The 13,688-nt window shown below is 37.2% G+C and overlaps 1 long non-coding RNA gene and 1 pseudogene across 2 annotated transcripts in view; one reads left to right on the top strand and one right to left on the bottom strand.

The window, feature by feature from the left end:
• The window catches only part of LOC306639480, a 66,679-nt gene that overhangs the window by 51,917 nt on the left and 1,074 nt on the right, over positions 1–13,688 (bottom strand). The window lies entirely within an intron of this gene.
• On the top strand, positions 193–7,091 carry LOC306639479 (proteasome subunit alpha type-6-like; annotated as a pseudogene). The gene has a single exon. The product of its transcript is annotated as a proteasome subunit alpha type-6-like (transcript).

The raw sequence follows: 13,688 nt of genomic DNA, 5'->3' as shown, positions 1-13,688 counted from the left end.
TATCAAAGTAGATTATAAGGCAGAAACTGCTTCCAGTATTTCATAATGATCGTGGGATCATTCATCAAGAAAACATAAAGATCCTACCTGGTACAGTGGCACACATCTGTAATCCCAGCAACTCCAGAGGCTGAGGCAGAAGGATTACAAGTTCGAAGCCAGCCTTAGCAACCTAGACCCTATTGCAAAATAAAAAATAAGATAAAAAGGGATAGGGATGTGGCTCAGTGGTTAAGTGCCCCCAGGTTCAATTCCTGGTACCCAGAAACAAAAAAATAACAATCCTAATGATTTTGCACCTAACAACAGGGCTCTGAGATACATGAAGCAAAAAGTGATATAACAGAAAGGAGAAAACAGACCCATAATTATAGATGATTACTTCAACACCCTTTTTAATAATTGATAGAACAAGGAGGCAGAATATCGGTAATGACTCAGTACTATCAACTAACTTAATTGGGTTTTTGAAATGTTCTTAATTTTAAAAATTTTTTATATAATTTTTTTAGTTGTAGATGGACACAATACCTTTATTTAATTAATTTATTTATTTTTCTATGGTGCTGAGGATCAAACACATGCCAGGCAAATGCCCTATCACTGAGCTACAACCCTAGCATTTAATTAGGTTTTTGTTGTTTGATTTTTGTTTTGGATACTGGGAACTGAACCCAGGGGCACTTAGCCACTGAGCCACCTCCCCATCCCTTTTTATGTTTTCTTTTGAGACAGGGTCTCACTAAGTTGCTTAGGCCCTCGCTAAATTGCTGATGCTGGCTTTGAACTCCTGTCTCAGCCTTTTGAGTTGCTGGCATTACCAGTATGTGCACCACACCTGGTTTAATTGGTATTTATAGAACACCATGCCCAACAACATCAGACTACATTCTTGTCAAGTGCACACAATGCTTTACCAAAAATTACTCTGGGTCATGAAACGAAATTCAATAAATTTTAATGAATTCAATCATACGAGGTATGTTCATTCTCTGACCATGCCAAAATTAAATTATAAAACAATATAAAATAGCTGGAAAATCCTCAAATATTAGTACATTAAATAAATTAGCCAAAGGTCAAATAAGAAAATAATAAAAGTAGAAAATATTTTCAACTGAATTAAAATGAAAAGATAACATCAAAAAAGAGTTAAGCAGGGCTGGGGTTGTGGCTCAGTGGCAGAGCACTTGCCTAGAATGTGTGAGGCACTGGGTTTGATTCTCAGCACCACACACAAATAAAGATCTATTGACAACTAAAAAAAATTTTTTTAAAAAGGGGGTTAAGCAGTGCTTATAAAGAAATTTAAAGCATTTAGGACATTAGAAAGTAGAAATCTCTAAGATTAATGACAAGCATTCAACTTTTGGCAGGGCTACCAGGGATTGAACTCAGGGGCACTCAACCACTGAGCCACATCCCCAGTCCTTTTAATTTTTTATTTTGGGACAGGGTCGCACTAAGCTGCCTTAGGAGAGACTTGAACTTTGGATCCTTCTGCCTAAGCCTTCCTGTTAGCTGGAATTACAGCTGTGTACCACCACACGTTGTTTTTGTTTTGTTTGTGATAGTAGGGATCAAACCCAGGGCCTCATGCATACCAGGCAAGTACTCTACCACTGAGTTACATTCCCAGCCCTCATTAATTAGTTTTTGAGTGTTAACTCAACATTGCATTTCTGAAGTAAATCGCACTGGGTCATGATATGTAATTCTTTTTTCATGTTGTTAGATGCAGTTTGTTAGTATGCTCTTGAGATTTTTTGCATGCATATGCCTAAGAGATATTAGTAAATGGTTTTCTTGTGATGTCTTTGTCTGATTTTGCTCTCAAGGTAAATAGGTTTCATAAAATGATTCTTTCCTCTTCTGTCTTTTGAAAGAATTTGTGAAGAACCAGTATTAGTTTTTCTTTAAGTATTTGATAGAATTCATCAGTGAAGTCTCCTGGGCCTAGACTTTTTATTTCTTTATTTTTATAAATAGTTATTTGATTACTCATTTAGGCATGGTGGTGCATTTCTGTAATTCCAGCAGCTCGGGAGGCTGAAGCAGGAGGATTACAAGTTCAAAGCCAGCCTTAGCAACTTAGCAAGTCTCTAAGACCCTGTCTCAAAATAAAAAATAAAAAAGGGCTGGGGATATGGCCCAGTGGTTAGCACCTCTGGGTTCAATTCCTAGTGTCAGGGTGGGGAAAAAAAAAAAAAAGAATTCAGTCTCTTCACTTGTTATGAATCTATTCAGATTCATTAGTATATTCCGTCTATTTTTCTGGAGTCAGTGTCAGTAGTTTGTGTCTTTCTAGGAATTGGTCCATTTCCTCTGTATTAGTAGTTTTCCTAGGGCTATCGCAGACTGTGTGATTGAACAACAGAAATTTATTTCTCACAGTACTGTGAGGCTGGAAGTCCAGGATCAAGGTGTTGGACAGTAGGTTTTTCCCGAGGCCTCTCCTCTTCGTTTGTAGATGGCTGCCTTCTGGCTGGTCCTCACACACGCCCCCTTTTTGTGCGCACATGTCCCTTCTTATAAAGAACTTCTTATAAAGCACTTACATGGAATTGGGGTTTTTCCTTTAGTTAACCTGCTAGTTAACCTTCAAAGGGTCCATCTCTAAGTACAGTCACATTGAAGCTTCAACATAATAATTTTGGGGAACACAGTTCAATCCATAAAACATCTAAGTTACGTGTTTGATAGCACACAATTTTTCATAGTATTCCTTAAGAGTCTTAAATTTTACTTCTATAAGGTCAATTGTAATGTCCTCTCTTTTTTTTTGACTCTAGAAATTTTGAGTCTTTTTTTTCATTAATCTAGCTAAAGATTTGTTGATTTTGTTTACTTTTCAAAGAACCAGCTTTTGGTATCTTTAATTTTCTCTATTATTCATTTCTTCTTCCTCCTCTTCTCCCTGCTTCTCCGACCCCCATGCTAGGGATCCAACCCAAGGCCTGTAGCATGCTAGGCAAACAATCTGCTGCTGACTCATATCCGTTCTGTTTTTTCTTTCTTTTAGCTGGTTTTTAAGTTTAGTTTGTTGTTCTTCTTCAAGTATTTTAAGGTAGAAGATTAGGTTATTAACTTGAGCTCTTTCTTTTTCTTTCTTTTTTTTTTTTTTTTAACATTTTTAGTTGTAGATGGACACAATGGCTTTATTTATTTATGTGGTACTGAGGTTTGAACCCAGTGCCACACACGTGCTAGGCAAGTGCTCCACCACTGAGCCACAACCCCAGCCCCACTGAGCTCTTTCTTAATATAGGCATTTAAAGCATTATCATGGCTTTCACAACATCCCCAAAACTTTGGCATGTTCTTTGTTCTTTTATTTTTATTTTTGGTAATTTTTAATTTTCCTTTTAATTTCTTTTTGATCTATTGGTTATTTAGGAGGGTGTTAATTTCCACATATTTATGAGTTTCCTGGATTTTTTTTGCATGTTATTGATTTCTAATTTCATTGCACTGTGGCCAGAGAACATTTACTTTGAATAACTTCTGTTCCTTCAAATGCATTCAGATTTCTTTTCTTTCTTTTTTTGTAGTTGTAGACAGACAACATGACTTTATTTTAATTTGCTCATTTTTAGATGCAGTGCTAAGATCAAACCTTGTACCTCACACATGCTAGGCTAGCGCTCTGCCACTGAGCCCCAGCCCCAGCCCAACATTCATATTTCTTTTATTCTCTTCTAGAATATCCATGTGAACTTGAGAATATATATTCTGTTATTGGATGAAGTGTCCCACATCTCTCTGTTAGGATAGTTGCTTTACAGCATTCACATCTTCTATGTCCTTTTCACTCTTCTGTCTAGTTGTTCTATCCTTATTTATTTATTTATTTGTTTGTTTTTGGTACTGGGGATTGAACCCAAAGTGCTTAACCACAAAGCTGCATCCCCAGCCCTTTTTATTTTTTAAGACTGGGTCTTGCTAAATTGCCTAGGGCCTAAGTTTTTGAGGCTGGCCTTGAATTGTGATCCTCCTGCCTCAGCCTCCAGAGTGGTTGGGATTATAGATGTGTGCCAGCAACAAGTTGCTTTTTCTTACTGCTTTCAAGATTTTCTCCTTGCACTAAGACTTTTGCCATTTTTTACTCTGATTTGTTTATTTGTAAAGCTCTTTTGTGTATTCTACTTGTAATTCACTGAGCTTCCTAAGTGTATAGGTTGTTTTTCAGCATATTTAGGGAGTTTTCTCCATTATTTCAAGTAGTTTTTCTATTCCTTTCCTTCTGCTACTTCTATTACATGTTTGTTGCTGTGCTTAATAGCACTCATATTTCTCTGAGGCTTGTTCATTCCTCTGTTCTTCAGCTTACATAATCTATTGATCTATTTTCAAGTTTACTTATTCTTCTGCCCATTCAGATGTGCTGCTGATTCATTCCTATGAGTATTTTATTACGGTTACTGTCTATTTCAACTTCAGAATTTCTACTTGTTTTTTTTTTTTGTTTTTTTTTTTTTTAACTTTGATCTCCTTAGGATAATACAGATGTGCTGTATTTAAAGAAACATTGTGAGTCACTGCAACTTCCAGAGGGGTTTGTACGGCTGGTGCCGAAGCTGCAGGGTCGGAGACTGTGTTTGATGTAGTAGGTGCACCAACATGTCCCGTGGTTCCAGTGTTGGTTTTGACCGCCACATTACCAGTTTTTCACCAGAGGGCCGGCTTTACCAAGTAGAATATTCTTTTAAGGCTATAAACCAGGGTGGTCTTACATCAGTAGCTGTCAGAGAGAAAGACTGTGCAGTAATTGTCACACAGAAGAAAGTACCTGACAAATGACTGGATTCCGGCACAGTGATTCACTTGTTCAAGATAACTGAAAACGTTGACTGTGTGATGACCGGAATGACAGCTGACAGCAGATCCCAGGTACAAAGGGCACGCTATGAGGCAGCTCATTGGAAATACGAGTGTGCCTATGAGAGTCCTGTGGACATGCTGTGTCAAAGAACTGCTGAGCTTTCTCGGGTCTACACACAGAACGCTGGAACAAGGCCACTTGGCAGTTGTATGATGCTAGTTGGTACAGGTGAAGAACAAGGCCCTCGGGGTACAGGTGTGATGCTGCCGGTTACCACTGTGGGTTTAAGGCCACTGCAGCAGGAGTTAAACAAACTGAGTCAACCGGCTTCCTTGAAAAAATAGTGAAAAAGAAATTTGACTGGACATTTGAACAGACAATAGAAATTGCAATTACACGCCTGTCTGCTGTCCTATCAATTGATTTCAAACCTTCAGAAATAGAAGTTGGAGTAGTTACAGTTGACAATCCTAAATGCAGGATTCTTACGGAAGCAGCGATGGATGCTCACCTTGTTGCTCTAGCAGAGAGAGACTAGACATTGTCATTAGTTCACCAAACCCATGATGCCACTTGCCTATGTGTTTGGTAACAACCAATCAACATTATGGAGGCCCTGGATTGAAAAAGGAACCTCTCCCACTCCTACTACTAAAGTGGTTAGGACTCTGTATAAATAAAAACAGTGCTTTTGGGAAAAAAAGAAAGAAAGAAAGAAACATACATTGCTGGGGCTGGGGTTGTAGCTCAGTGGTAGAGGGCTTGCCTGGTATGTGTGAGGCACTGGGTTCAAGTCTCACACCGCATACAAATAAATAAATTAAGGTCCATGGACAACTAAAAAAAAAAAGAATTAAAAAAAAAAGAAACATTGTCATTATATCTTCCTTCACTTCTTCAACCTTAACTCCCTTTAGTTCTGTGAACGTGATAATAAAAACTTCTTTGACGTCTTTTTCTGATAAATCTGACATCCAGTCCCTCTCCGAGACAACTTAGGTTGCCTGGTTCTTTTCCCAGGGTTGTAAGTCATATTATCCTGTTTCTTTGCATTTTTCAAACGTTTCTGATAGAAACTAGATATTTGAGATATTACATTGTAGCTTGTAGTAACTCTGGGTCCTGGTGCCTACTACTTTCTGAGGCTTGTTATTATTTGCTTTTTTTTGTGTAGTGACTGGCTGGATTGTTTTAGGGAAGTCTTCTCCACCTCCAGATCCAGTGTGGAGCTCTGGTGTGGCTTCTCAAGCAAATGTGGTTGCTCCTGAGAATACGGTGGCCAGGCAAGTTTCTCTGCCTCTCTTTTTTACTGACCACATCTGGGTGTTGAACTCCATTAATTACTGTTTGATTGCTCTATTGTTTTCAATGATAGATTGTCCTACAAACTAATCCATTCACATCTCATTTATTTATATATTTTTAAACAATCTTTATGTCTGTATGGGTTTATTTCTGTGGCGCTGAGGTTCGAACCCAGTGCCTCACATGTGCTAGGCAAGTGCTCCACCACTGAGCCACAACCCCAGCCCCTTAAAGGAAACCTTTAACACGATGATCTGAGGGTGGGAGGGAGTGGCATCAGCCTGCCACCCTCAATTCTTTCCATCAGGGAGTACAGGATGGTTATGGTGTTCTGGTTCTTTTCAGGATATTAGGTTGACATTACCGAGTTAATATATAACACCTGGCACATACCCCTGACACAGCTCTCTACAATATTTTTTCTCCTTGGACTAAATTATTTAATTAGCCTAAAGAAAATATATTGTATAAGCTAGCAACATATGTAGGCATTAATTAGCTGGATTCACAAGACTCTAAAATGTATGGACCTTTTAAGAATTCGGACCTGAAGGAAAACAGGCCTGGGGAGCAAAGGTGAGGGTGTTTAAAGCTTTAGAGTTAATATTATAGGGTTTTTTTTTCCCCTTCTATAGTCTCCTTCCTACCCATTCTTATTATATCCTCTGTCATTATGGCTTAAAAATGTGTTTCATGCAAAAACTATAATGGCCTATATTTAAGTGTAAGGATCTTTACACCATGTCTTCATGTGATAACAATGGCAATTCTAATAATTATAAATAAGAAATTAATATAAACAATATAATTTAAATGTAATAAAATAAATAAATTTTTGTTAATGTTTTTGGTGGTATTATTATAACGTAAAAGGAAATACATGGGCTGGGGCTGGGGCTCAGTGGCAGAGCACTTGGTGGCATGTGTGAGGCACTGGGTTCGATCCTCAGTACCACGTAAAAATAAATAAGTAAAATAAAGGTATTGGTGTGTCCATCTACAACTAAAAATGTGTTTTAAAAAAGGAAAAAAGGAAATAAATATTTCTTTTATTTTTTATCATCCCTTGGTCCTTACTTTCATGTTCCATTTTTATTGTACATACATATAATATTTATAAATATTAATCTTAATAGGGTCTGATTTTTTGTATCAGAGAACAACAGCATCTCCTTTCCTCATTGGGAATTAAGAATTTGTTGAAATAAACACATTGACATAGTTAGAATTTTTTAAAAATATATTGAGACTACAGAAAAGTGATTTACTGAGTACACTGTATCCAGTTCTTCAATGAAAAGAACAGTGTCACCATTGCATGAGCACTTCTTGTTTTCAACTTTGAAATCCCGCCCTAACTGCCCCCACGTTATGGACCTATTTATACATGCTGTAAATGTTCATGCCCAAATTGCTACAAGTATGTGCTTCGTTAAAGAAAGGAGATGATTCACTAAGTGAGTATAATTTACTGTTTCCTTTTGGCATATAAATACAGTAGCTCCTCAATCCAATTCATCATAAACACTTAGTTTTTGGCTAAGTGGAAAAGAATATTTGTAATTCATTACATAGTTTATTAACCCATTAAGTCTCATTGCCTCAGATATGGAACATCTATAAAAACAAATTGAACAACAGATAAAACACTTATGGTAATTTTTAAAGTAAATGTTGTTTTTAGAGTTTTAGTCTTTTGAGAAAAGTAATAGGTGAGTGCCTACAGCATTTGGAAAAAAAAAAAAACTTCATGTATATATGAAAAAATATATAAAGCATATATAAGCTCTAGATTTCAATTTCTTTTCTTTTTTTAATTTTTTCTATTTTTTAATTTTTGTATTGGCTGGGTATGGAACGCAGGGATCCTTAATCACTTTGGCCACTGAGCAACATTCCCAGCCCCTTTTAATGTTTTCTTTTGAGACAAGGACTCGCTAAATTGCTTAGGGTCTCACTAAATTGTTGAGGCTGGCTTTGAACTTGCAATCCTCCTGCCTCAGCCTCTCGAGCTGCTGGGATTACAGGAGTGTGCCAATCTGCTCAGCTAGATTTCAATTTCTTTTTCTTTTCTTTTTTTTCAGTCAGTGCTGGGGATTGAACCCAGGGCCTTGTGCTTGCAAGGCAAGCACTCTACCAACTGAACTATCTCCCCAGCCCTAGATTTCAATTTCTAACCTATGTTAATGCACCTGTGTCAACTGCATTGAAATATTCACAGAATTGAAAACTTGGGGATTAATGGGTTAAGCAGGCACTCTCTATACACAAGGTACTCTACTTTTGAGATATTTACAGCAATAAAAACTAAGATGAAATAGGTCAAAAAAGATTATTAACTAGTAGTAAAAAGTACAAATTATTTGTTCTATATTAGGGACATCCTTTCTTCTGGGCACTTTAATAGTGCTTGATACTGAATATCTAATTTAAGGTAGCTACTGTTAGCCTACTTAATAGATGAGGAAACTAGAGAAATTAAATACCTAACCTATAGCTATATATTAGAGCTATATTTCAAGTACAAGTCTTGTGACTCCATAGCTCACATTCTTAGCAATGAAAAATTCAAGGTCCTTAATTCAGTGTTGGACACATTTCGATAAATTCTACGGACATGTGTTCAAATTACAAGCACCTAGTATAAGGCAAGTTTGATAATCTGTGACAGGAAATGCTAGTGACCACAGACCAATCTCTGAAGACATATTTTACACTTATCATTATCGAACTCTTCTTATTAGAATCTTATTGAACAAAACAAAAGTGATCAAAATTTTGCAATGAGCATATCCCAGAGTTCTCTCTCAAATACTGCTTACTGAGCACATATATTTCAAAGTTTCCCCTATTCATTGGTATTGGCATGCTTTTAAGGCAAGAGACTCACAAAACACTATTTTTTATTAAGATATCATTCTCATACTATAAAATTCACCTTTAATGTCTACTATTTAGCTGGCAGTGGTGTTTACAATTAAATGATCACACCAGTTAGATTTCTTTGTTCCTTCTCCATTTCCACAGCTTCACTTGACTAGCCTTATTAATAAATAAAAAATAAAAATTAAGTATACAATTCAGTTGCTTCTAGTGTATTTACAAGTTTTTCCAATATCACTGCTATCTAATTCCAGAATATATTCTCTTTTTGGGTACTGGGGATTGAACCCAGGGGTGCTTAACCACTGAGCCACATCCTCAGCCCTTTTTATTTATTTTTTAAAATTTGAGGAAGGGTCTCAATAAGTTGCTTAGGGCCTCACTAAGTTGCTGAGGCTGGCTTTGAGTTTGCAATACTCCTGCCTCAGCCTCTTGAGCTGCTGGGACTGTAGGTGTGTACCACCATGCCTAGCTCTTTTACTGTGGTACTGGGATTTAACCCAAGGGCACTCTATCACTGAGCTATATCCCCAACCCTTTTATTTTTTATTTTGAGACAGGGTCTCACCATGTTGCCCTGGCTAGCCTCAAACTGGAGATCCTCCTGCCTCAGCCTCCTGAGTTGCTGGGCTCATAAGCATGCACCACCATGCCTGGCTTTAAAATATATTTTAAATTGTCTATTTTTCTTAACACAAGGAGAAATACTAGTTCAATATTCTGTCAAGTTATTGCAGTACCCTTATTGATTTCTCTTAAATCATCTATTAAATAGCAGAAATAATGACTTTGGCAAAATTGCTATCTGTTCCAAACAAATGTTATAGTAATTACGACAATATGGTACTGGCATAAAGTCAGACACAGAGACTCATGGAATGGAATAGCAAGCACAGAAATAAACCCTCAAGTACATGGTATAATGACTTTTGACAAGTGTGCTAAAACCACACTGTAGGCAAATGACTCCCTTAAACACTGTTTGGGAAGCTGGCTCTTTACCTTACACCATATGCAAAAATAATTCAAAATGGATAGATGACATAAATGTATGATCTAAAAATATAAAACTCTCAAAAAACTTTAAAAAAAAAAGAACAGAAAAGAAAAAAATATACAAAACTTGTGGAAGAAAACAAGGGGAAAGCTTCATGATCCTGTACTTGGCAATGATTTTTTTGATATGACACCAAAAGTACAGGCAAACAAAAACAAAGATAGACAAATGGAACTCCACCAAACTTAATGACTTCTGCACACCACAGGAAGGAGTCATCAGGGTGAAAAGCCAACCCTGGGGGAGGGTTATAATTTCTAATTATAAAAGCTATAATGGAATAAAAACTGCAATTCATGAAATCTGATAAAGACAATATTCAAAATATATGAAGAGGCACAACGCAACAATAAAAATAACAGTCCAACTAAAAAATGGGCAAAAGATCCAAACAGATATTTCTCCAAAAAATGATATACAAATGGCCAACAAGCATGTGAAAAGATGGTCAACATCGCTAATCATTAAAGAAAGGCAAATTTTTTTAAAAAGGAGAAAAAGAACAAGTGTCAGCAAGAATGTAGAAAAATTGGAACTTTTGTGCAAGACGGGTGGGAATGTGAAATGACAAGACGCTGTGGAAAACAGTATGGCGGGTCCTCAAAAAACTAGACAATTACCATATGATCCAGGAATCTCACTTCTGTGGGTATAATCCACAGATATGAAAAAAATTTTTTTCAGTGGTGGAGATCAAAGTCAAGGCTTCCTGTATGCTAGGCAAGCTACTTTACTGCTGAGCTTCACCCCCAGTCCTTAAAGTGGAATTTTGAAGGGATATTTGCACACCTACAAGCATTGCAGCATTATTTACAATAGTCAAGAGGTGGAAGCAGCTCAAATACTCAGGGTTAAAAGAATGTGATATGTTTCTATAATGGAATACTGTTCAGTCTTTTTTAAAAAAAGAAGGTGGAACGCACATCAGAGATAGCACTAATCTCTAGGATATATAAAGACTCAAAAAACTTAACACCAAAACAAAACAAAACAAAAAACCCAATCAATAAGTGGCCTAAGGAACTGAGTAGATGCTTCACAGAGGAAGACATACAATCCATCAACAAATACATGAAAAAAATGTTCAACATCTCTAGCAATTAGAGAAATGCAAATCAAAACTAAGATTTCATCTCCCTCTAGTCAGAATGGCAATTATCAAGAATACAAGCAACACTAAGTATTGGCAAGATGTGGGGGAAAAGGTACACTCATACATTGCTGGTGGGACTGCAAATTGTTGCAACCACTCTGGAAAGCAGTGTGGAGATTACTTAGAAAACTTAGAATGGAACCACCATTTGACCCAGCTATCCCACTTCTCAGTCTATATCCAAAGGACTTAAAATCAGCATATTACAGTGATGCAGTCATATCAATGTTTACAGCAGCTCAATTCACAATAGCTAAACTGTAGAACCAACCTAGGTGCCCAACAGATGAATGGATAAAGAAACTGTGGTATATATATACACACAATGGAATATTACTTTAGCCTTAAAGAATGAAATTATGGCATTTGCCGGTAAATGGATGGATTTGGAGAGTATCATGCTAAATGAAATATGTCAAACCCTAAGGACCAAAGGCCAAATGTTCTCTTTGATATGTGGATGCTGATTCTTAATTGCTGGGGGGGGGGGGGGCAAGGGAAGAATGGAGGAATTTTGGATTGGGCAGAGGGGAGTGAGGGGAGGAGACGGGATTTGGGGGTTGGAAAGATGGTAGAATGAGACTCTGCTTCGTGAATAACCACAGAAATGAAAAGTTGTGCTCCATTTGTGTACAATGAATCGAAATGCATTCTGCTGTCGTGTATAACTAATTAGAATGGATTTTAAAAATGGTGGAGATGCGTGCAGTGATGTGTGCCTGTGCCTGCAGTCCCAGCTACTGGGGAGGCTGAGGCAAGAGAACAAATTGAACCTAAGAGTTAGAGGCCAGCCTGGCCAATCTTAAAACTTTGAACTGAAAAAAAAAATATTATAAAGCAATAAAATATAACATCTCTGGGACTGGTAGTATAGCTAAATGGTAGAACACTTGCCTAGCATGAGCAGCGTGCTAGGTTGGGAAGAAAAGGAAGAAAAGGAAGGAAGGAAGGAAGGAAGAAAGGAAGGAAGGAAGGAAGGAAGGAAGGGAGGGAGGGAGGGAGGGAGGGAGGGAGGGAGGGAGGGAGGGAAAAGAAAAGAAAAGAAAAAAAACAGAAGTTTTTTTCTTTTCTTTTCTTGTTTTTTTACTTATCACTGTCTTACATTGTTAGAAAACAGAAGTGAGCTTTTTTAGGGCAGTATCTGAACAGATTAGTGAATCATAAACTTTCTGTTCTGTTTCCTACATCCAGACAATTTTGATTTTAGGCCAGTTTAGATCAAGTGAAATTCTTCCCATATGCTAAACATAAACTGATTTGACATCCCTGTTTGAGAAATATCACTAAAAGTAATTTTAAAGTCTGTGATTTTAAAAAAAGACACTGCAAAAACTACAATCTAGCTGTATGCTGCCTGTAGTTTTTTTGTTTAATTTTGTATGTTTGTTTTTTGATACGGAGGATTGTGCCCAGGGGCACTTAAGCATTGAGACACATCACCAGCCCTTTTTTGAGAAAGGGTCTCACTCAGTTGCTGAGACTGAATTTTGAATTTTCAATGCTCCTGCCTCAGTCTCCAGAGTCACTGGGATTGCAGGCAAGTGCTACAGCACCCAGCTTGGATAGTGTTATAGTATAGGAAGAAAGAAAAAAGGTCAAAAGCTACAGAGCTGTGCATCAGATTAGCCAGAAAGGGATGGAAATTTCCTTTCACATTATAAACTGTGATACATTATAAACTGATTGTGATACTTGTTTTGAGAGGAATACTTTCAGTAGTTTCTAAACATTCAATTTACAAAAGTGTTAAGCTGGTATATATATGTGTGTGTGTGTGTGTGTGTGTGTGTGTGTGTGTGTGTGTGTGTGTGTATTTACAGTGTTGGGGATTGAACACAGGGCTTTGCACATGAGGCAAGCACTCAGTCACTGAACTACACCCCCTGCCAGAAGGTGATTTTTTTTTTTAAAGCTCAGGATTTCAATGAAGACAACATGCAAAAGCATCCACAATATGCCTACTACTACACAGACAGATGCTAAAATAAACAGAGGTTCAAGTGTGCTCCCTGACCTAGACAATAAATTTTGTTAGGCACTCAAGATGTGTTTGTGCTGAAATAATCAGGAAGTTACAATATGACTGGGGACTGAATAGTAATGCATTTGATAAGTGTCATAAATGATAGGGAATGTATCAAGGTAACGCTGGATAAAAAAAAAAAAAAAAAGCAAAAAAAAAAAAAAAATCAGTGAGGGTAGGAAAGGGGTCAGGCCACCAGGCTGCATTCAACATAGGCAAAGAAGAGAATTCTAGCATTCCAGAGTAGGAGGCCAGGATAGTACAAGCTGATGGAAAATTCTTTGAAATGTTACATAAAGTATCAAAATGGTCACTGAGGTCACCTGCGTTTTTCAAAAGACCAGATTTGTTTTCCACAACAGGGCCAGCTTTTTTTTCCCTCCCAAGTAGTACAACCACACAGTATTCATTTAGTTATGCAGTATGAGACAGACTAAAGTTAAGT

This window comes from Sciurus vulgaris, assembly GCF_902686455.1.
Source record: "Sciurus vulgaris genome assembly, chromosome: 11".
Lineage (NCBI taxonomy): Eukaryota > Metazoa > Chordata > Mammalia > Rodentia > Sciuridae > Sciurus > Sciurus vulgaris.
This window is presented reverse-complemented; position numbering and strand designations above follow the sequence as displayed.